Source organism: Hetaerina americana, unplaced genomic scaffold, assembly GCF_022747635.1.
Source record: "Hetaerina americana unplaced genomic scaffold, ioHetAmer1.1.p SCAF_44, whole genome shotgun sequence".
NCBI lineage: Eukaryota > Metazoa > Arthropoda > Insecta > Odonata > Calopterygidae > Hetaerina > Hetaerina americana.
This window is the reverse complement of record NW_027287030.1, coordinates 1,968,959-1,985,321: the sequence shown is the minus strand read 5'-3', so window position 1 is coordinate 1,985,321 and position 16,363 is coordinate 1,968,959.

The following is a 16,363-nucleotide window of genomic DNA, read 5'->3' as shown; positions in this document are numbered from 1 at the left end:
TTTTTCCTGGACTTAACCAAGTTTCCAATGAATTATCATTTGGCTCCCATTCCATTTTAACTTTTAGAGTGCTTTCAGCACATGTCATTCAGTATTGAACAATATACACGTCAGAAAAATGTTTCTCTATTCAATGAAAGGACACTAATATGAAAGAAAAAGTTCTATGAAGTACGGTAACAAAAGAGACACTATCAGAGAAAACTTAGTTTAAGTATTTATGAGTTAAAAACATTTATTAATATTTAACGTTGAAACTAAGGAATATATGCATTGGAATTTTAAATAATATTTGGGAGTGAAATTCGGAATGAAGAGCCCTAAGCACAGGAGTTGTGAACGATCGTGAGATTGATTTTTGGTTGCTGTTCTGTCTATGATAATATGGCTGATGCTAATCTTTGGCGAATTGATATTAGTTCAAATTAAAGTGATAAGCATATTTAAATGGTAATAATCTGAAGGATATCCGTGATTCTGAGGGCGCCGTAGCTTTGTCAGAAGACCTCAAGGCTTTGCAACCTTGGTGCAACATTCGGCAATTAGAATTAAACTTAAAAAAGTGCTTAGTGATACATTTTTGGGAAATGAGCAATTCCCACCCGAACGTCTACTGCATTAAGAAAAGAGAAATGGAATGTGTAGACCCCATTAAATACCTAGACGCTACCCTCACCCACGATCGCTCCTGGATGAAACACATACGGGGAATATGCGGGCTAACTATGATTTCTGTCGTTTGTGTAGGTCTCATTTATAATATGCTACTAGTATTAATGGGATCCTCACGAAGTTGGATTAATTGCCGAATTGGATCGCGTGCAGCGTAGAGGAGCTAGATTTGTGAAACGTTGTTATTATGATAAACTTAGTATGGTATCCAAAATATTTGAGGAGCTAGGTTGGGAATCACTTAATGGAGCGAAGGTTAAATTACAGATGAAATCTCGTGCATAAATTAGAAGGAGGTCTCTTTAGCATTGATACTGAAAATATATTATTACTCCCATCGTACTACGGTAGGAGACATCATACTAGTAAAATTACAGAGATTAAGAGCAGAACAAATATCATTTTTTCTACGAACGATGGGGGGCATGATAAGATTGTTCGACCTCGGTAGGGTCATGTTCGGGTAAAATTATTCTAATGCGTTTTCACCCCCTTCCACACGCCATGGCGGTGGCTTACAGGGTATATATAAATAAATAAAGAAATATATTTTTTGAAGATGACATTTGCGGTTCCCCTCGGAAGATTCACTGAAGACTTCTTTAAACTAGTTCTTCTTTTCAGGTTACCTGTTCATTTCATCATACGTGCTAATAACCTTAAGATATTTCGAATACCTCATTTGGAACAACACTTTTGCCCTTTGCTAATTTTTTTTTTCATTAATAATACTTTTTCTGCGGTGAATCACCCCGTCCGTTTTCACTTCATTCTTCCTTTGGTAAGGTAGAGGATAATTATTTTTCCTCCCTCTTTAGAATTGGTCGAAATAACTTTATGGATTGAGACGGTTTTCACCTTCTGGATGCGTCTCGTATTTATATATCCTCACGAAGGGCCTTTAGCTCTCCAACTGTTGGCATGCGAACACCCTGAGGATGTTTACGAATGGAGGCGTGGAGGTGGGACAGAGGCGTGGAATGGAGAGAATGTCGGGGGAAGTGGGAGGGGAGGGAGGGAAGGATGAAATAGGTGGACGGAAGACACGGAGGTTGGGGGGTGGGGATAAACATCGGAGGAGAGTGGAGAAGGGAAGGAGTCGGAATGGGGGAAGTGTTTTATAATGGGGGAGAGCTGGATGGATTGCGAGGGCACCTAAGGGCGCGAAACGGAACTAAAAGGTGAGGGTAGGTGAGGGGGGGAGGGGGAAGCGGGATAAGGAGAGTGACCAATCACACGCACCATTGGAGGAGCCCTAGCTGCACAAACGGCAATTTATTTTCCTAATCACGCTTCAACCACGAATAAACAAATTTTTCTGATTGAAAAATTCGCCTATTTCGGATGATGGTTCTATTTTAAAAAGGGAAAAACCGAGAAAAATATTAAACTGGAGGCTGAAAAAAAAATTCTTTCCTTTCTTTTCTTAAAGGGTTAAATATATTGCAAGAGTGTAAATAATACGTATAGGTGCGCTGGGTAGTGGAATACGTAACTTAAAAAGAAAACAGTATTAATTCCATTCTAGGAATTCAGTTTCTGGAAAACGACAAAGTAAAGCGCTTTTACGAAGTAATTTACGTAGAAGAAAAACACTTATTAGCCTATTACCAATCATATCTGAGCTGCTTAAAAACAGAATAAACCGATCAGAGCCATATCAGAACGGATGTTCGAATAAGAGCGATGAAAATTATTTTTCAAAAAAGAAAAAGATTACAGTCTCAGCTGCATTCAAACGAATGAGTGCGTCTCGTGGTTTCAATACTCAGGTTCAATAAGAAGGAAAGTAGTGGCGACACCTTTATGGAACATGTTGGAATTAAGGCGCAATGCACCCGAAGGTTTGTTGAATAGATAAGGTTAGACCTTATCAAGTACTAGACCAATCGGCTGGTGAAATCCACACATCAGGGTAACTAGGGGAGCCAGTTCCTTTATCTGTGCCCCACTATGAATTTTCAGGGAACACCTGAGGAGAGATACGGAAAAATGTGAGTTTCTTTTCGTAACGGATTCTTCTTCTTGTGGCCCTATCACTATTAACATCTTGGTCTAGAGAATACTTTTTCAATACGTACTATGCTATACCTGGTCTTTTTTTTGCCCTCCGATTATAACGTTTAACTTATCTCTTTCGAAAACCTCATAACCTGATTTTGTTTGAATTCATTCTCATCCTATTCATTCACAGTGATCTTTCATTGTACTCAGCAAATGTTTTTAACCCCAATTACTACAATGTAGGTTCTATTTACTTCAGCTGTTATATGTGAGATTACGTCTACAATTACATCCATACTATACCTCGCAAACCGTCGCAAGGGTGCTTGACTTAGGGTGATAGGCCACCACCCGCTAAACAGAATACAACCATATGCAAAACAAACAAAAGCGTTCCAATTGATTACCACAATGACGAATTTATTCAAGCAAAACCCATTTCAACTTACAAACATGTAAATATATATATATATATATATATATTTATATATATATATATATATATATATATATATACTACCTACTGACATGCATAAGCACATGCACCTACAAATGTACCAAATGTCTACGCAACGTTTAATGTTGTCCTCGCTCGTAATTCGAATGTATTTGCTATTTCTATTATGACTTTGATTTCTTACTATTATGATTCCTGATTGAGGTAAGAACGGACATTTGTATCTATCTGCACTGCAGTAAATCTCCCTTATCTAATCTTTGTGGTCTAACCTATTCAGTGTGGGGACATAATAATTCCTTTTGTGTCATCGTTAAACTCGTTTGTTCTTAAACTTACTTAAAGTCTTGCTTGTTCTCTTCGCATTTCAAGCGCCCTCCCAGCCTAATTCTTCCAAAAGGCCTGTCACACTCGTTTTCTCATTATTACAATTTTTGACGGATTTGGTGGATTTTATCTGAACTTAATTTAATTCTATCATCAGCGATTTCTCCCAAGGATTCTAAATACTTGTGGCGTATCCCAAATGTGGCCTAACTAAAGCAAAAGGAAATCTGCCTGGTACTATCGTACTCCATTTCCCCACCATCCGTTTTATGTAGCCGATTTTCTAAAAGGTGGATCCGCATCCGCATATTCTATATATATATATATATATATATATATATATATATATATATGAGATAGACAAAAGAGAAATCAAAACAATGGATTCTAGAGAGGGGGTATGGAACTTAATGAACATGGCTGGGAAAAGGGTATAGCGCTGAAAGGAGATCATGTTGAAAAATGAATAGATTTTTTCCAAAATGTTTGTGTTTTCTATGTTGGGTCGCGTATTTCTGGGACCACCCTCGTTTATATAAGGCGTGGTGTTAGAACTACCCCCAAATATTTAACTTGATCTGCCGTAGGTAACATTGAACCTTTTATTTTATAAATTGTGTGCAGCTCATTACTTCTTTTGCTCCAAATTTTCAAAACTATGTATTTGCTTTTTTTAAGTGCTAATCCCTATTCCTTGCGACAATCCGATATTGCGTCTACTTCTCCAGAGATTGGTCAACATTAATAGACATCGTAAAGACATATGATATGAGTAAGTTCTTAACAACTCTCATGCTTCTCTCATGGAATATCCATGATCCTTAGAGCCTCTTATTTTCATTCATATTTTGATTTTCTGTTAATATTTATGTATCCGCAGCTCTGTGTAGAATTACTATAATTTCAAAACGTTAATGTAAGATCTTAACTTTTCAACAAATAAACTGAAAAATATTCAAGCAAATTACAGGTTGTTTTGAGACTTGGCGGCGAAGATCATTCCTATATATTTCTTCTCTTCCTTTCGAGAGCGTATTCAGCTGATTCCACAGTCGATGCTTCCATTAATCACATAATAATTTAACATTCCAAACCTCATTCTCTATGCTTGAAACTTTATTGGTATGTAAGAGCATTTGGCATTTAATTCCATCAAAACACTCACATATACATGTATATGAGCAAAATATACTAAAGTCAAATTAGTTCTATGAAATGGGGAATTTATTTGCATGGTTGGCATCTAAATACACCACCTTTGCACTATTTTTTTATTCGTTACAACTGGAACGATACATTGTTATTTTTTTAACTTCAGCGATAATGGATTTTCACAAGGTTAAGCCTGAAAACCATGGAATATATTTTTAAGATGTAGGGTTTGTTCTTGCAGACCGTGCCATCGACCATTGATTTTGAAATTGATTTCTCGTTGAATAAAATACTGCCTTTGACCTACCAATCCCAAACATATTCTCATGTCTGGGATACGGTTTGTTTTGAAGTCAATTGGTTATTGACATTTGATGAAAAACAAAGTATTTTAACGCTCACCATTACACTTAGACGGTTTTTAATGCCCATTTCTTCACTTCCTAAACGCATTACACTCTTCTTCCTATCCATATACTTTTTTATGAAGCCTTGTGAGCAAGCAGTTTAAAATGCGAACTTGAACACAACTTGTGCAATCTGAACAACCCTTTTCCTTGTTCTCAACTTGACCTTCAAACTATCGTTATTGCCGCAGAAAAAGTCGGAGTCGCAAAAGAGTTACTATGCTCAGGTCTGAGCCAAAGTGAGCAAGGAAATCGGATTAGTGCTTTACCCAGTGCCCCTGGCTTTGATTATTAAGATCCCGGGCCAAAACCTTGATTGGGGAGATTTTTTTAAAGAACTGTACTTGTCGCTACGTGAGTGGCGTGTGAGGGAAAAGTGAACCGCAGCATTCCATTCCCTGAGAGTGGCGTGAATTCTTTGCACCGTGCTCTTTTTACGCGCGAAGTTAACGTGAATGCTGGACCCTAAGATTTTAATCGCCCTTCCTCGTCTCAGTGAATTCAATGAAATTTTATGCACAAAAACTCTTCCAATCTAGCAAATAGATCTTTAAATTTTACTCAATAGCCCTGATTTTTTGGCCATACAAATCTACGTTTGTTTTAACTTTCCTCGCCATACATTTATAATCCAGACTTTTGATATTCACATGATCAAATGTACGAAAGCAATGATATAAATCAATTATTTTTTTAACCTTTTTTATCGTATTAAGTAAAAATGTTTGCAGACTTTGTAGGGCTCAAATCTTAATATTTTCACTCATTGCGATGGAAATATTAATTCCTCCGATATTTGATAGTGCTCCTAGGGGAAGGCTGTCTAAGAGTAATAATTATAATAAAAATGTATGCTGTCAAAAATCCTATCTAACACAAATAGTAACCTATCCCTTCGAAAAATATAGACGATACTCCTCCCCCCCGCCCTCGCTAATTTTTCATTCAGCCACCACACTATGGGGAGAAGGGTGATGTTTCAGAATTTCCTTGGGAGTAACCGCATTCATAAAGAGAACCACTCAAGCGAGCGAGGTCGCGACTATGTTACTACGGCCAGCAGCTCCGTAGGCCTGGGCGACTGAAACGGAAGGAGACGGGAAAGTGGAATTTTCCCCACAGATGAAAGGGGGGCGTAAAAGGTGGGGGTGGGGGTGATGGCGGGTAGGGTTATAGTGTGGTGGCGCGGCTGGGTGGACGCAGAGGGGGGTGGGACACGTTGGGGGGGGAGGGAAAAGGGGGACAAGAGGAGTCAAAAGCAGAGGTCGCGGTGTGAGGTTCGGTCGGGCGGGGCGAGAGTTGAGGAGGAGGGGGAGATGGCAGCGGATGAGTGAAGCGCGGAAACTTCCCATAACCCATGCGGTTATCTTCTCCCATTTATTTCCCTCCTCCTTTTTCCCTCCTCTTTTTCTCCATCTGGAGAGTGTACTTGACTGCCATCCAAGTTCCTAAGGCTTCCGGCCCATCCTCGCTCCCCTCCTTTGAACGTGCTGAGATTTTCTCTCCCCCCCCCCTCCCGTTCATCGCGCACCCCCTTGTCACTCGTGCGGTCTAGTGAACGGGGAATCCTCAGGCGAAACTTTTGCGCGGAATGGAAGACTGAAGATGTCGGCAAATGCGAAAGCGGAGGGAGAGAAAGAAATCATTCAGATCTTTCTTTCTTGACATTTATCCAATTTTGACTCTGGAATTTGCAGTACATATCGAAATCTAAATCCTGATAGACTTCATCCATTTCTAGAGTTTCCTAACGAAATAATATTCAATGGACGATACAGGAGGCTGCTATGTCCGTGAAGTCCTTAGTACTTATATGATTGTATTCTTGTATGTTTGTATTCTTGTATTTTGTATTCGTGCATGGTTGTATGTTTGTATCCTTGTATGTTTGTATTCGTGCATGGTTGTATTCTTGTATGTTTGTATTCTTGACAGTTTGTATTCCTACATGGTTGTATTCTAGTATGTTTGTATTCTTGTACGTTTGTATTCTTGACTGTTTGTATTCTTATAAGATTGCTTTCTTGTACGATTTTCGTCTTGTATTCTTCTATTCTTGCTTGATGGTCTTCTTGTATTTTTGTATTTTAAGGCGGTCACTGTGCAAAAAAAACTCGACTGGGAAGGTTCGTTAAATTATTGTTTATAATCGAATGCCCCGCCCTTTTTTGCATTCCTGTGTCACTATCTCTTCAAAAACGACAAACTGTGACAAAATTTCAAATTAATGAATATTCAAACCAAACTGGTATAGCTCTCCCACATTAATCTATTCCTTCACTTTTTGTAAAAGTAATAATAGTTGCTGATGAGGTGGCGACTGGCAGCAGAGGTTATTTGCGCCAGAATGGATAGATGGGTTATCTGGCAGGGGTAGGATGTTCAGGGAATGGATGAAGGGTGGAGATAAATCCGGCGACGTCATCAGCCTACTCTTAACGGAATGTACCAAGGGAGAACAACAATTAAAGGTCCCCTTCGACGGACGGCGTACTCACTCAAAGTCCTCTCCACAAAGCACCTCAAGAAGGGATCGGGATTAAACTGAAAAAGATATGTCGTCTCCAGAATTCGAACCCGCGGCCCTCTGGGTGAAAAGCCAGTAAAATGGTCACCGCAACTCATTACTTTGCACTGTATGTAGTTTGGTCATGAAGGTCTTTGTAAAGCAGCGAAACCTCCGTGTAAACCTCTGCAATATGAGTAGTTTATCCTTAATTCTGCATTCTTCCTATTTCAACTTCGCCATATTTTCTGTCTTCTCATATTGTGCCTGCCAAAAACGTTTTTTCTCTCACACCGAGATCCTCTTCAATGAGTAGCGTCCACATTTCCTCCATAAGCTATGCCCCTCTTTCTCCTATTCACCTCCACTCATTCGAATGTGTGTGTTAGTATGCATGTGTCTATATATATATATATATATATATATATATATATATATATATATATATATATATATATATATGTATATATATATATATATATATATGTATGTATATATATATGTATATATATATGTATATATATATATATGTATATATATGGAAGTAATGATATACATATACTTATATATACATACATGTATATTTATGTGTGTGTATGCATGTATATAGATATATATATATAACTGACCTGCATGATTAACTTTGTACCAGAGAATGACGCCGATGCGTTGAAACTAGTCATACCTAATAAAAATTTTGGTGGAAAACTACATGTTTTTTTTACCTCAGTCATAAAAAAGGGTTTAGAATTTCAATGGCGAATTTTTTATCAAATTGTCAAATTTATGTTGTAAATTTTTAATTTATAAAATTGTTTATTTCTTTAGATTTTCGTTGCTTTTAATGAGTTTTTGCAGCTCTATCAATTGGAAATTGATTCATTAAATCAATAGCAATATTCATTGAATCGATAGCATCTTGAATAGCAATAATCCACTGGCTAAGGTAGGTTCAGGATGGGCTAAAAAAAATAAATAATGCTACAAAACACATCACAACAAATCTATTCTATCAAAAATGCTTTAGCAATCTTTTCCTTCCTTTTTCGCCAAATATTTTCCACACTATTTTCTGCGTATTAAAGGAAGTGACTGCATTCCATTGCACTCAAAGTGCCCTTCATCCACCTTTCCTAATGTCGGACATCCCCCAATCTCCTTATATCTTCTCCTACCACCCCCTGCCACACACTCTAGCGTTAGCTGGCAGAATACTAAAATATCTAAAATAAAATAATACCATCTTTAGCGCTTATTAGTTTTGTTACTTTTCCGTTCTTCTCCCGATAGACATTTCATAAGTCACCAATTTATAGTTTTCATTTTGTCTCAACTACTAAGTATAGCCACCTCGTTTCACAACGCAATCGAAGAAATTTTTAAAAAAGAAAAAACTTGATGCAAAAGTTGCCCCTGCGGAGTAATATGAAATACCCAAAATAAAACTGTGAGCAAAACTCCCTGGCGAGCCATTTCGAAACGCGAGTGATTTAAAACCCACTCTCTGGTTTTCACTTTTACGATCCAGAAAACCCTTCCCTCGGAATGGAATGATAGGAGACGGGCTGGTGCGTTTCAGGGAAGGGAACGGCGGGGATATTTGGGACGGGAGAACGGTGAGTGGCGTGCTTGTGTGCGTTTATGCAAGAGGAACCTCCTTAGAGGGGAAGTAGGAATGAAGACGTTCCATCACTCGTACTTTTTAAGTCATCCCGGACACCTAGAAGTATCTTTATCTTTTTATTTTGACTTAATACAAATGCGTGTGATTCAAGAATTAGTGAACACCAGAAAGGTGAATATATATTATAAGTATACCTTTAAAATATAGTACATATGTAGATATATATACTATATATTATATACACTTATATATAGTGTATATATATACACTATATATATATATATATATATTATATATATTGCGTAGAAATATAGGCACGTTTCTGTTGTTCACTAATGCATGACGCATTGAACAACGGAAAGGAATTGTCTCCACTATATATATATATATATATACATATATATATATATATATATATATATATATATATATATATATATATATATGTGTGTGTGTGTGTGTGTATGTATATATATATATATATATATATAATATTTGGCCGGCTTAATAGAACACAAATGGAATAGTAACACTTTCAAGGACAAGGAAAACGTTTCCAATCAATCCTTCACGAAATCTCTCAGACCAAAAAATAACCTCTCCACGAACGAAAGTCATGCCCTAAAAGCCCTACAGTCCAATTCCAACATCATTGTTACCTCCACCGATAAAGGCTCCTCTGTTGTAATTCTAAACACCAATGATCATATTTCCAAAGCCCTCGCTCACCTCAATGATACATCCACCTATACCACTCTCACCAAAAACCCAACACCAACTTTCCCAACAAGAATTCGGTATTTCCTCCTCCACTCTGGTCCAGAAGAAGGCCTCACCTCCCAAGAAATATCCCTACTTTCACCCCCAAACCCCATAACACCCCAGTTTTATCTCCTCCCAAAAATACACAAACCCAACATCCCCTGTTGCCCTATAGTTTCCAGTTACAATTCTCCCACCGAAAGAATCTCCGCATTCCTTGACCACCACCTACAACCACTTGTACTCTCCTTGCCCTCCTTCACGAAAGACACATATCACTTCGTCAACCGTCGAAATTCTGTCTCCATTCCCTCCACCCCCAACCTACTTATGGCCATCATCGACGTCAACTCCCTTTATACCTCTTCTCCCCATGCAGAAGGCTTATCCTCCCTACGGCATTATCTTTCTCTACGCCCCCTACACCAGCGCCTCTCGGCTGAATTTCTCCTCAATTTTGCCACTTTCGTCCTGACTAAAAACGCATTCCCGTTCCAAAATTGTTTTTACTTATAGACCAAAGGCACCTTTGCTCACAGGACACGATGGGAACGAGGATGGTACCATCATACGCCAATCTCTTCATGGGCCATTTCGAATAGACTTTCTTCTCAAAGCAACCCTTCCAACCTATTTGCTGGGTCCGCTACATAGATGACATTTTTATTCTGTGGACACATGGCTCTGAGTCTCTCAATAGTTTCTTATTGGCCTTAAATTGGTCTTTCACTGTTAAATTCACTTTTCCATTTCGGACTCCACCATCACCTTTCTTGACACAGACATATCACTTCACAACAACAAATTCACCACTTCAGTACACATCAAAGCCACTAACCATCACCAATACCTACACCACATAGGTGTAATCCTCAGCACACCATACGCTCGATTCCTAACTCACTCTCTATCCACGGACACCGAATTTGCAACACCACAGCCACTCTCATTAAATACCTCGACAATCTACACCTTGCACTCCACAAACGTGGTTACCCAGAAAAGCTCCTACAAAATAAAATCCACCGCTCAACCCGACCACACACACACCACATAAAAACAAGCCCACATCAGACGCAGGACTCAACCTTTGTACTGCCTATTTCCCCGGATCCCACAGACTGAAAACCTTTCTTAAAGAACTGTTTCCTATTTTACACGACAATAACGCGATCTCATCCTTATTACCCCAATGCCCCTCTCTCGTATACAGACGACCCGCTAATATCAAAAACCTTCTGAGACCCACCAACCCTTTGGCGCCCCCTCTGACAAATTTCCTCACATTTCCCCCACCTGCAACCGCCCCCGACGTAAAAAATGTCCGCTAATCAGATCTGTTCCCCTCTCCTCACATCCCCTCATTGCCCCCTCACCTCGTTCCCACGCTAATTGCCTCTCAAAAAACATTATTTATATTTTGTCATGCAAACAATGCATTTCATTTTACATTTGCCAATGCATTACCCCCTTGTCCATTCGAATGAACAATCACCGGTACTCCTCCAATTCTACCTCACTCTCTTCTCTTCCTATTCCTTCACACGCAAATTCCCACAACCTTTCATTCGATCAGTGTGGCCTTCTTAACATCCTAGAATCCCTACCCGATTCAGCCACCAACATAGAGGTGAGAACTCGTGAATCCGCATATATACTAGCTTTCCGATCTTTTAAAATTCCCACCCTTAACCACCATCTTTAATTCCCCGCCCAGCATTCCATGCACCTTCCCCTTCCCCCCCGCTTCCAGGCCGCTAACTTCTCTCCGAAATTTGTAGTCTTACTTGAAGAAGGCCTCTTTGAAGGCCGAAAGCTCAAACAATCAACAATGTGAGTGTCCTTTTAAGTTACTATTTTAATTCGTGTGAGTGTTTCTTTTTCATCGATGTATGTATGTATATATATATATATATATATATACTACCTTGATCAAAAAGTTCCCGGAATAACCACCGTGTGGCGCTCCCATCGTTCCGATTTGAGTTCTGTTTTTTTTGTTAAATTGGTACATCTGTTGTTGATATTCCCTTTAAATCTTAGTGTCATAACTTGACATTTGCAAAAGTTACGTAGCCAAGAGTACATCTATCTCTGTGTGTGTTGGCGATTTTTTACAATTTCAGAAATGGATTTAAATTTGCAACAACGAACTTGTATTAAATTTTGCGTAAAAAACGGATTTAGTGGCGCACGGACGTTGGAAATGTTGGAAAAGTGTTTCGGCAACGATTCTCTAAAAAAAACGGTCGTTTGCCAGTGGCACGAGCGGTTCAGAAGTGGTCGTGAGTCAATCGAAGATGATGAACGCAGTGGCAGACCATCGACATCGAAAGTCGGTGAAAAAATTGATAAAGTAAAAGAAATAATGGTCATGCAAATTCGCAATTTTCTACAGATTTATTTGTAACGTACAACGCGTTTCAGTGCATCGAACCATCTTCAGGTACAAAACCTGACAAGAAAATGGATCTATTAACTGAAACGCGTTGTACGTTACAGATAAATCCGTGGAAAAGTGCAATTTTGTTTTTCTCATAATGATCAACTTCCACTACATCTCGCCTGAATCTATTGATGGCTGAATATTTCGTCACTAGCGACGATTCCTGTCTTCATTAGACCAATTTAACCATACTACTGTAACTGGATTTAATTCGTATTAGAGGCTGCAAAGAAGAACTTACGCAATTTAAAAATTAACTCTTGAAGAAATAATGCCCAGACTATCGGATTTCGCAGTATGTGTTTACAACGCACAAAGCGTCTGCTCATCTATCGGAATAATTCATAATAATATACTTTTGCAAATGACATATTAGCTTGAGGAAGAATGCAATGCAATAATTTTCTCTCCTCATTGAAGTGAATGAATTGAAATGTGAGTCAATCAGGCATTGTCTGGCATCAATGTATGTGTGTTTGTGTGTGTGTTTGAAAAACTATTTTTTTCAAAAAATCGATTTTTTTCGTAATCAAAACTTTTCCTAGAAAGTAGATCCAAATCGGACCTAGCATGTATTAATTGGTCAGTATTTAGAGGTATTAAAAAAAATTATAAGTCATTATTTCGTACACTCTTGGCGTGATTGGTTCCCAAACAAACTGGCAAATTAATTTTCAGATTTATACATTATTAAGATTAAGATTAGGGAAGCAATAGCTGTGTCATGTGTGGAAACGTTTCGTTCTAGTTACTCTCCCGCCACGACATTATGCATGTTCACCCTTCCGCCAATGTCACACCACGTAACAGTTTGCCGGACAGAACAACTCTACCAACTCCTTGGATGTCAGGCATTGTTAGAGTAGCCACGGAGAGAGAGAGAGGGAGAGGGGGTGGTAGGACGGATACACTTCGGTGTGCCCTCGCTTCGCCTTAATCGATCACGTCGGCGGAAGAACTATCGTACGATGGGGGGGGGTTGAAGCTGAGTGGTTGCAAGGAAACCAGTTCACGCAGTCCGCACAAACAGTTTAGGCGCGCGTTTGAGTGACGCGTGAGAGCTCCTTCCGTGATCCTAATTCGCGACCCGGGGAGGGGAGAACACATGTGACTTAATCGGGGTCGCTACCTTCGATACGCTTCCGCTTACCGCTTGACCCGCGAGCCAAACTCTCCCCTCCCCGACCACGCGTCAATGAGATGTGCGTCGGTGGGCGTGGAAACGTGTCCCACATGACGACCGATATCATCGCTTCCCGGCATAGATGCATCGATTGTTGGCTCACGCAAGGCATAGTGAACCAAATAGTAGGGGAGGAAGTAACTGGGTTTCTGGTTCCTGTACAGAATCAAGCCTCTCCGCGTCAAAAAGGGATACTTTACACTGACCAAGTAGGGTCAGAAATGAGAGCAAGGAAACGGAAATACCCGAGAAAGGATTCAATCCAGAGGTTTATTGCTTGACAACCGAACCCGCTGCTCACCTTGCCAAAACTATGTGCCCAAGGACACAATGAAGCATGGAGTAAAGAGTTCAAGGTCCGAGGAATGAAAAAAAATAGCCGTGTATTTGACGAAACACACGACTTTGGGACTATAAAGGTGATTGAGCAATAAAATTAAGTCAGATCATTAATAAAATTAAAATTAGATCATCGGCAACCCTTGAAAATTGGAAGAATTCAAGAAAAATTATAAAAAGCCTAGTGTACGTGAATTATTCACAAATATGGGTTGTCCGAAGACATTATCACGATCTCTAAGATTTTCCTGACCAATTTACCACGGAAATGTTTCCCAGAAAACAACTTCTTATTATGTTGACCGTTTGAAGCTCTTTAATCCTTTTCACTTATTTTATAAACGTATTTCTTACTAGTTCAACTAATATTACTCCAAATTATTAATGCTAAAAGTTACCAAAGAAGAAAACAAGGTGTAGACAAGTATTTTTTATCATATATTAAGTTCATTAAGTGTAGACGAGGGTGGTCCCTAAAAAATGATAAAAGACCTAAAAAATGATACAAGAAATTTTTTCTGAAATTTTTGAGGTCGGAAACTTTTCAGATCAGCCAAGTATATATTATACTTGATACTTACGACACTATTTTTTCTCAATTTAGTTCAAGTATTTCTTATATTTAGATACATTCTTATTGAATGTTCCTTTACTCAATGTAGAATAGAATGAATTTTTGCCACTTTTCCCAATGCTGAATTCGTCTTTGATTTTGCAATTCTTGTCCTCAAGACTATTTACTCCATCTTACCTTTCATGCGTGCATGAAATACGATGCAAATTCGTTACGCATCGATTTTTAATTAAATTATGCCAAAATAAAAGTTTCCATATTGTTTAAAATAAAAATAATTATGGTGTTTGTAACTTATTTATATAAAAATTGGTTAATTTGTCGTTATATTATACTATTATATAAATCTATTTAAAATTGATTACTTTAAATTTTGGATTTTTTTATAGAGAGCATAATGAACGAATTAAAACTTAGCATTCTTCTCAAAGGAAAGACTACCAATGCTAAACGTAGCATTTACCTCTGATCACATTGTGACTACAAGTATGTTATGGTAAAATAAAAGTTATGTCATATAAAAGGAGACATGCTACATGAAATAAACGAAGATACGAGTTTTAATATCAGTAGAAAATAACGATAGATTTCTTTCAATATTATCATTATTAATAACCTATTATTAATTAATGCTTGGACAGCACTTTTCCCTTCTCCGTTCTCGGCCGACGACTTACTGTAATCCTATTTCTCCCACTCCCTCCCTCCCCCGATAGACAAACACCGAAACGGAGGGCGTGATCTCCTCCTCCTGCACCCAATCCAACTCTCCAGCATAAGCAAACCCACTCCTCCCCTCCCTTTCACTCGTACGGATGGAATTTTCCCAGATGGAGCGGAGAGCCACCGTGCCTCGGTAGGTGGACTCAAGACCACGGCACTCCACCCCCCCCCTCCCCCCACGGAGGAAACATCAATCCGCCACGCCCCCTCCGTCCACGCTCGGAAGCGGAGAGATTGGGGGTTGGGGTGAGAGGATATCTCGGCGTCGGAATGAAAAGGATCGGAGCAGATGGTGTTCTCGCGAACGCTTTCCACTCTAGGGCACACCATGAGTGAAATGCGATCGTCTGCGGAATATACTTGCAGTGGCACGCATCCGTCCCCACAAAAGAGAGAGGAAGTCGAGATAAGTACCCACCAAACGCATAATTAGAATGACACTCGATAAGGAAACAGCTTGATTTAGGCATTCGAACTTGCTAATTGAACCTTTAATGTTAAAATTGGCTTTAACCTCGTGGACTGTGGCGCGTGGCGCACGACTACGAATGCCTGTGACATTGTATGTGCGGTATTTCGTCTCATCTTGTTCCTTTAATAGAGCCTCCCAAATTCCGGAGTATAAGAGGACGCCTCGAAAGCTTAACAATCTTAAACACTCGGCCGGGCATCGAAGGATCCGGGTTCGAATCCCGGTCAAGACGAATGATATTTACACTTTAAAATTGTTGCATCGAAATTCATGCAAACCCACACCCACTGAGGCGCATGCAGGTATACGTTTATTCTTGCAAAAACCCTTCGAACTCACACACATGTAAATACATATACTATTACCAGCATACAAATGTACCTGCATATTTAGTCAAAATCTATCTGATTGGCTAAATAGAATAAACTTACAGATTGTCAATAGCAAAAATTTGAAACAAGTTTCATAAGAGATGATATTGAAAATGTATTATTAGCCCCATCGTACTACGAAGAAGAGGCCATGAATATATAATTAGAGAGATTATGTGTAGAACGGACAAATTAAAAATGCCATTTTTCCCATGAGCGATAAGGGATCTGAATTTCTGATAACGAATGCACTAGGGGGAAAAAGTGTTTTTTTGTTTTTCATTCTAAGTCGTTTGGTATGTTATTATTCTATCATCTAACCTAGGTTTATTGCCCATCTTGCT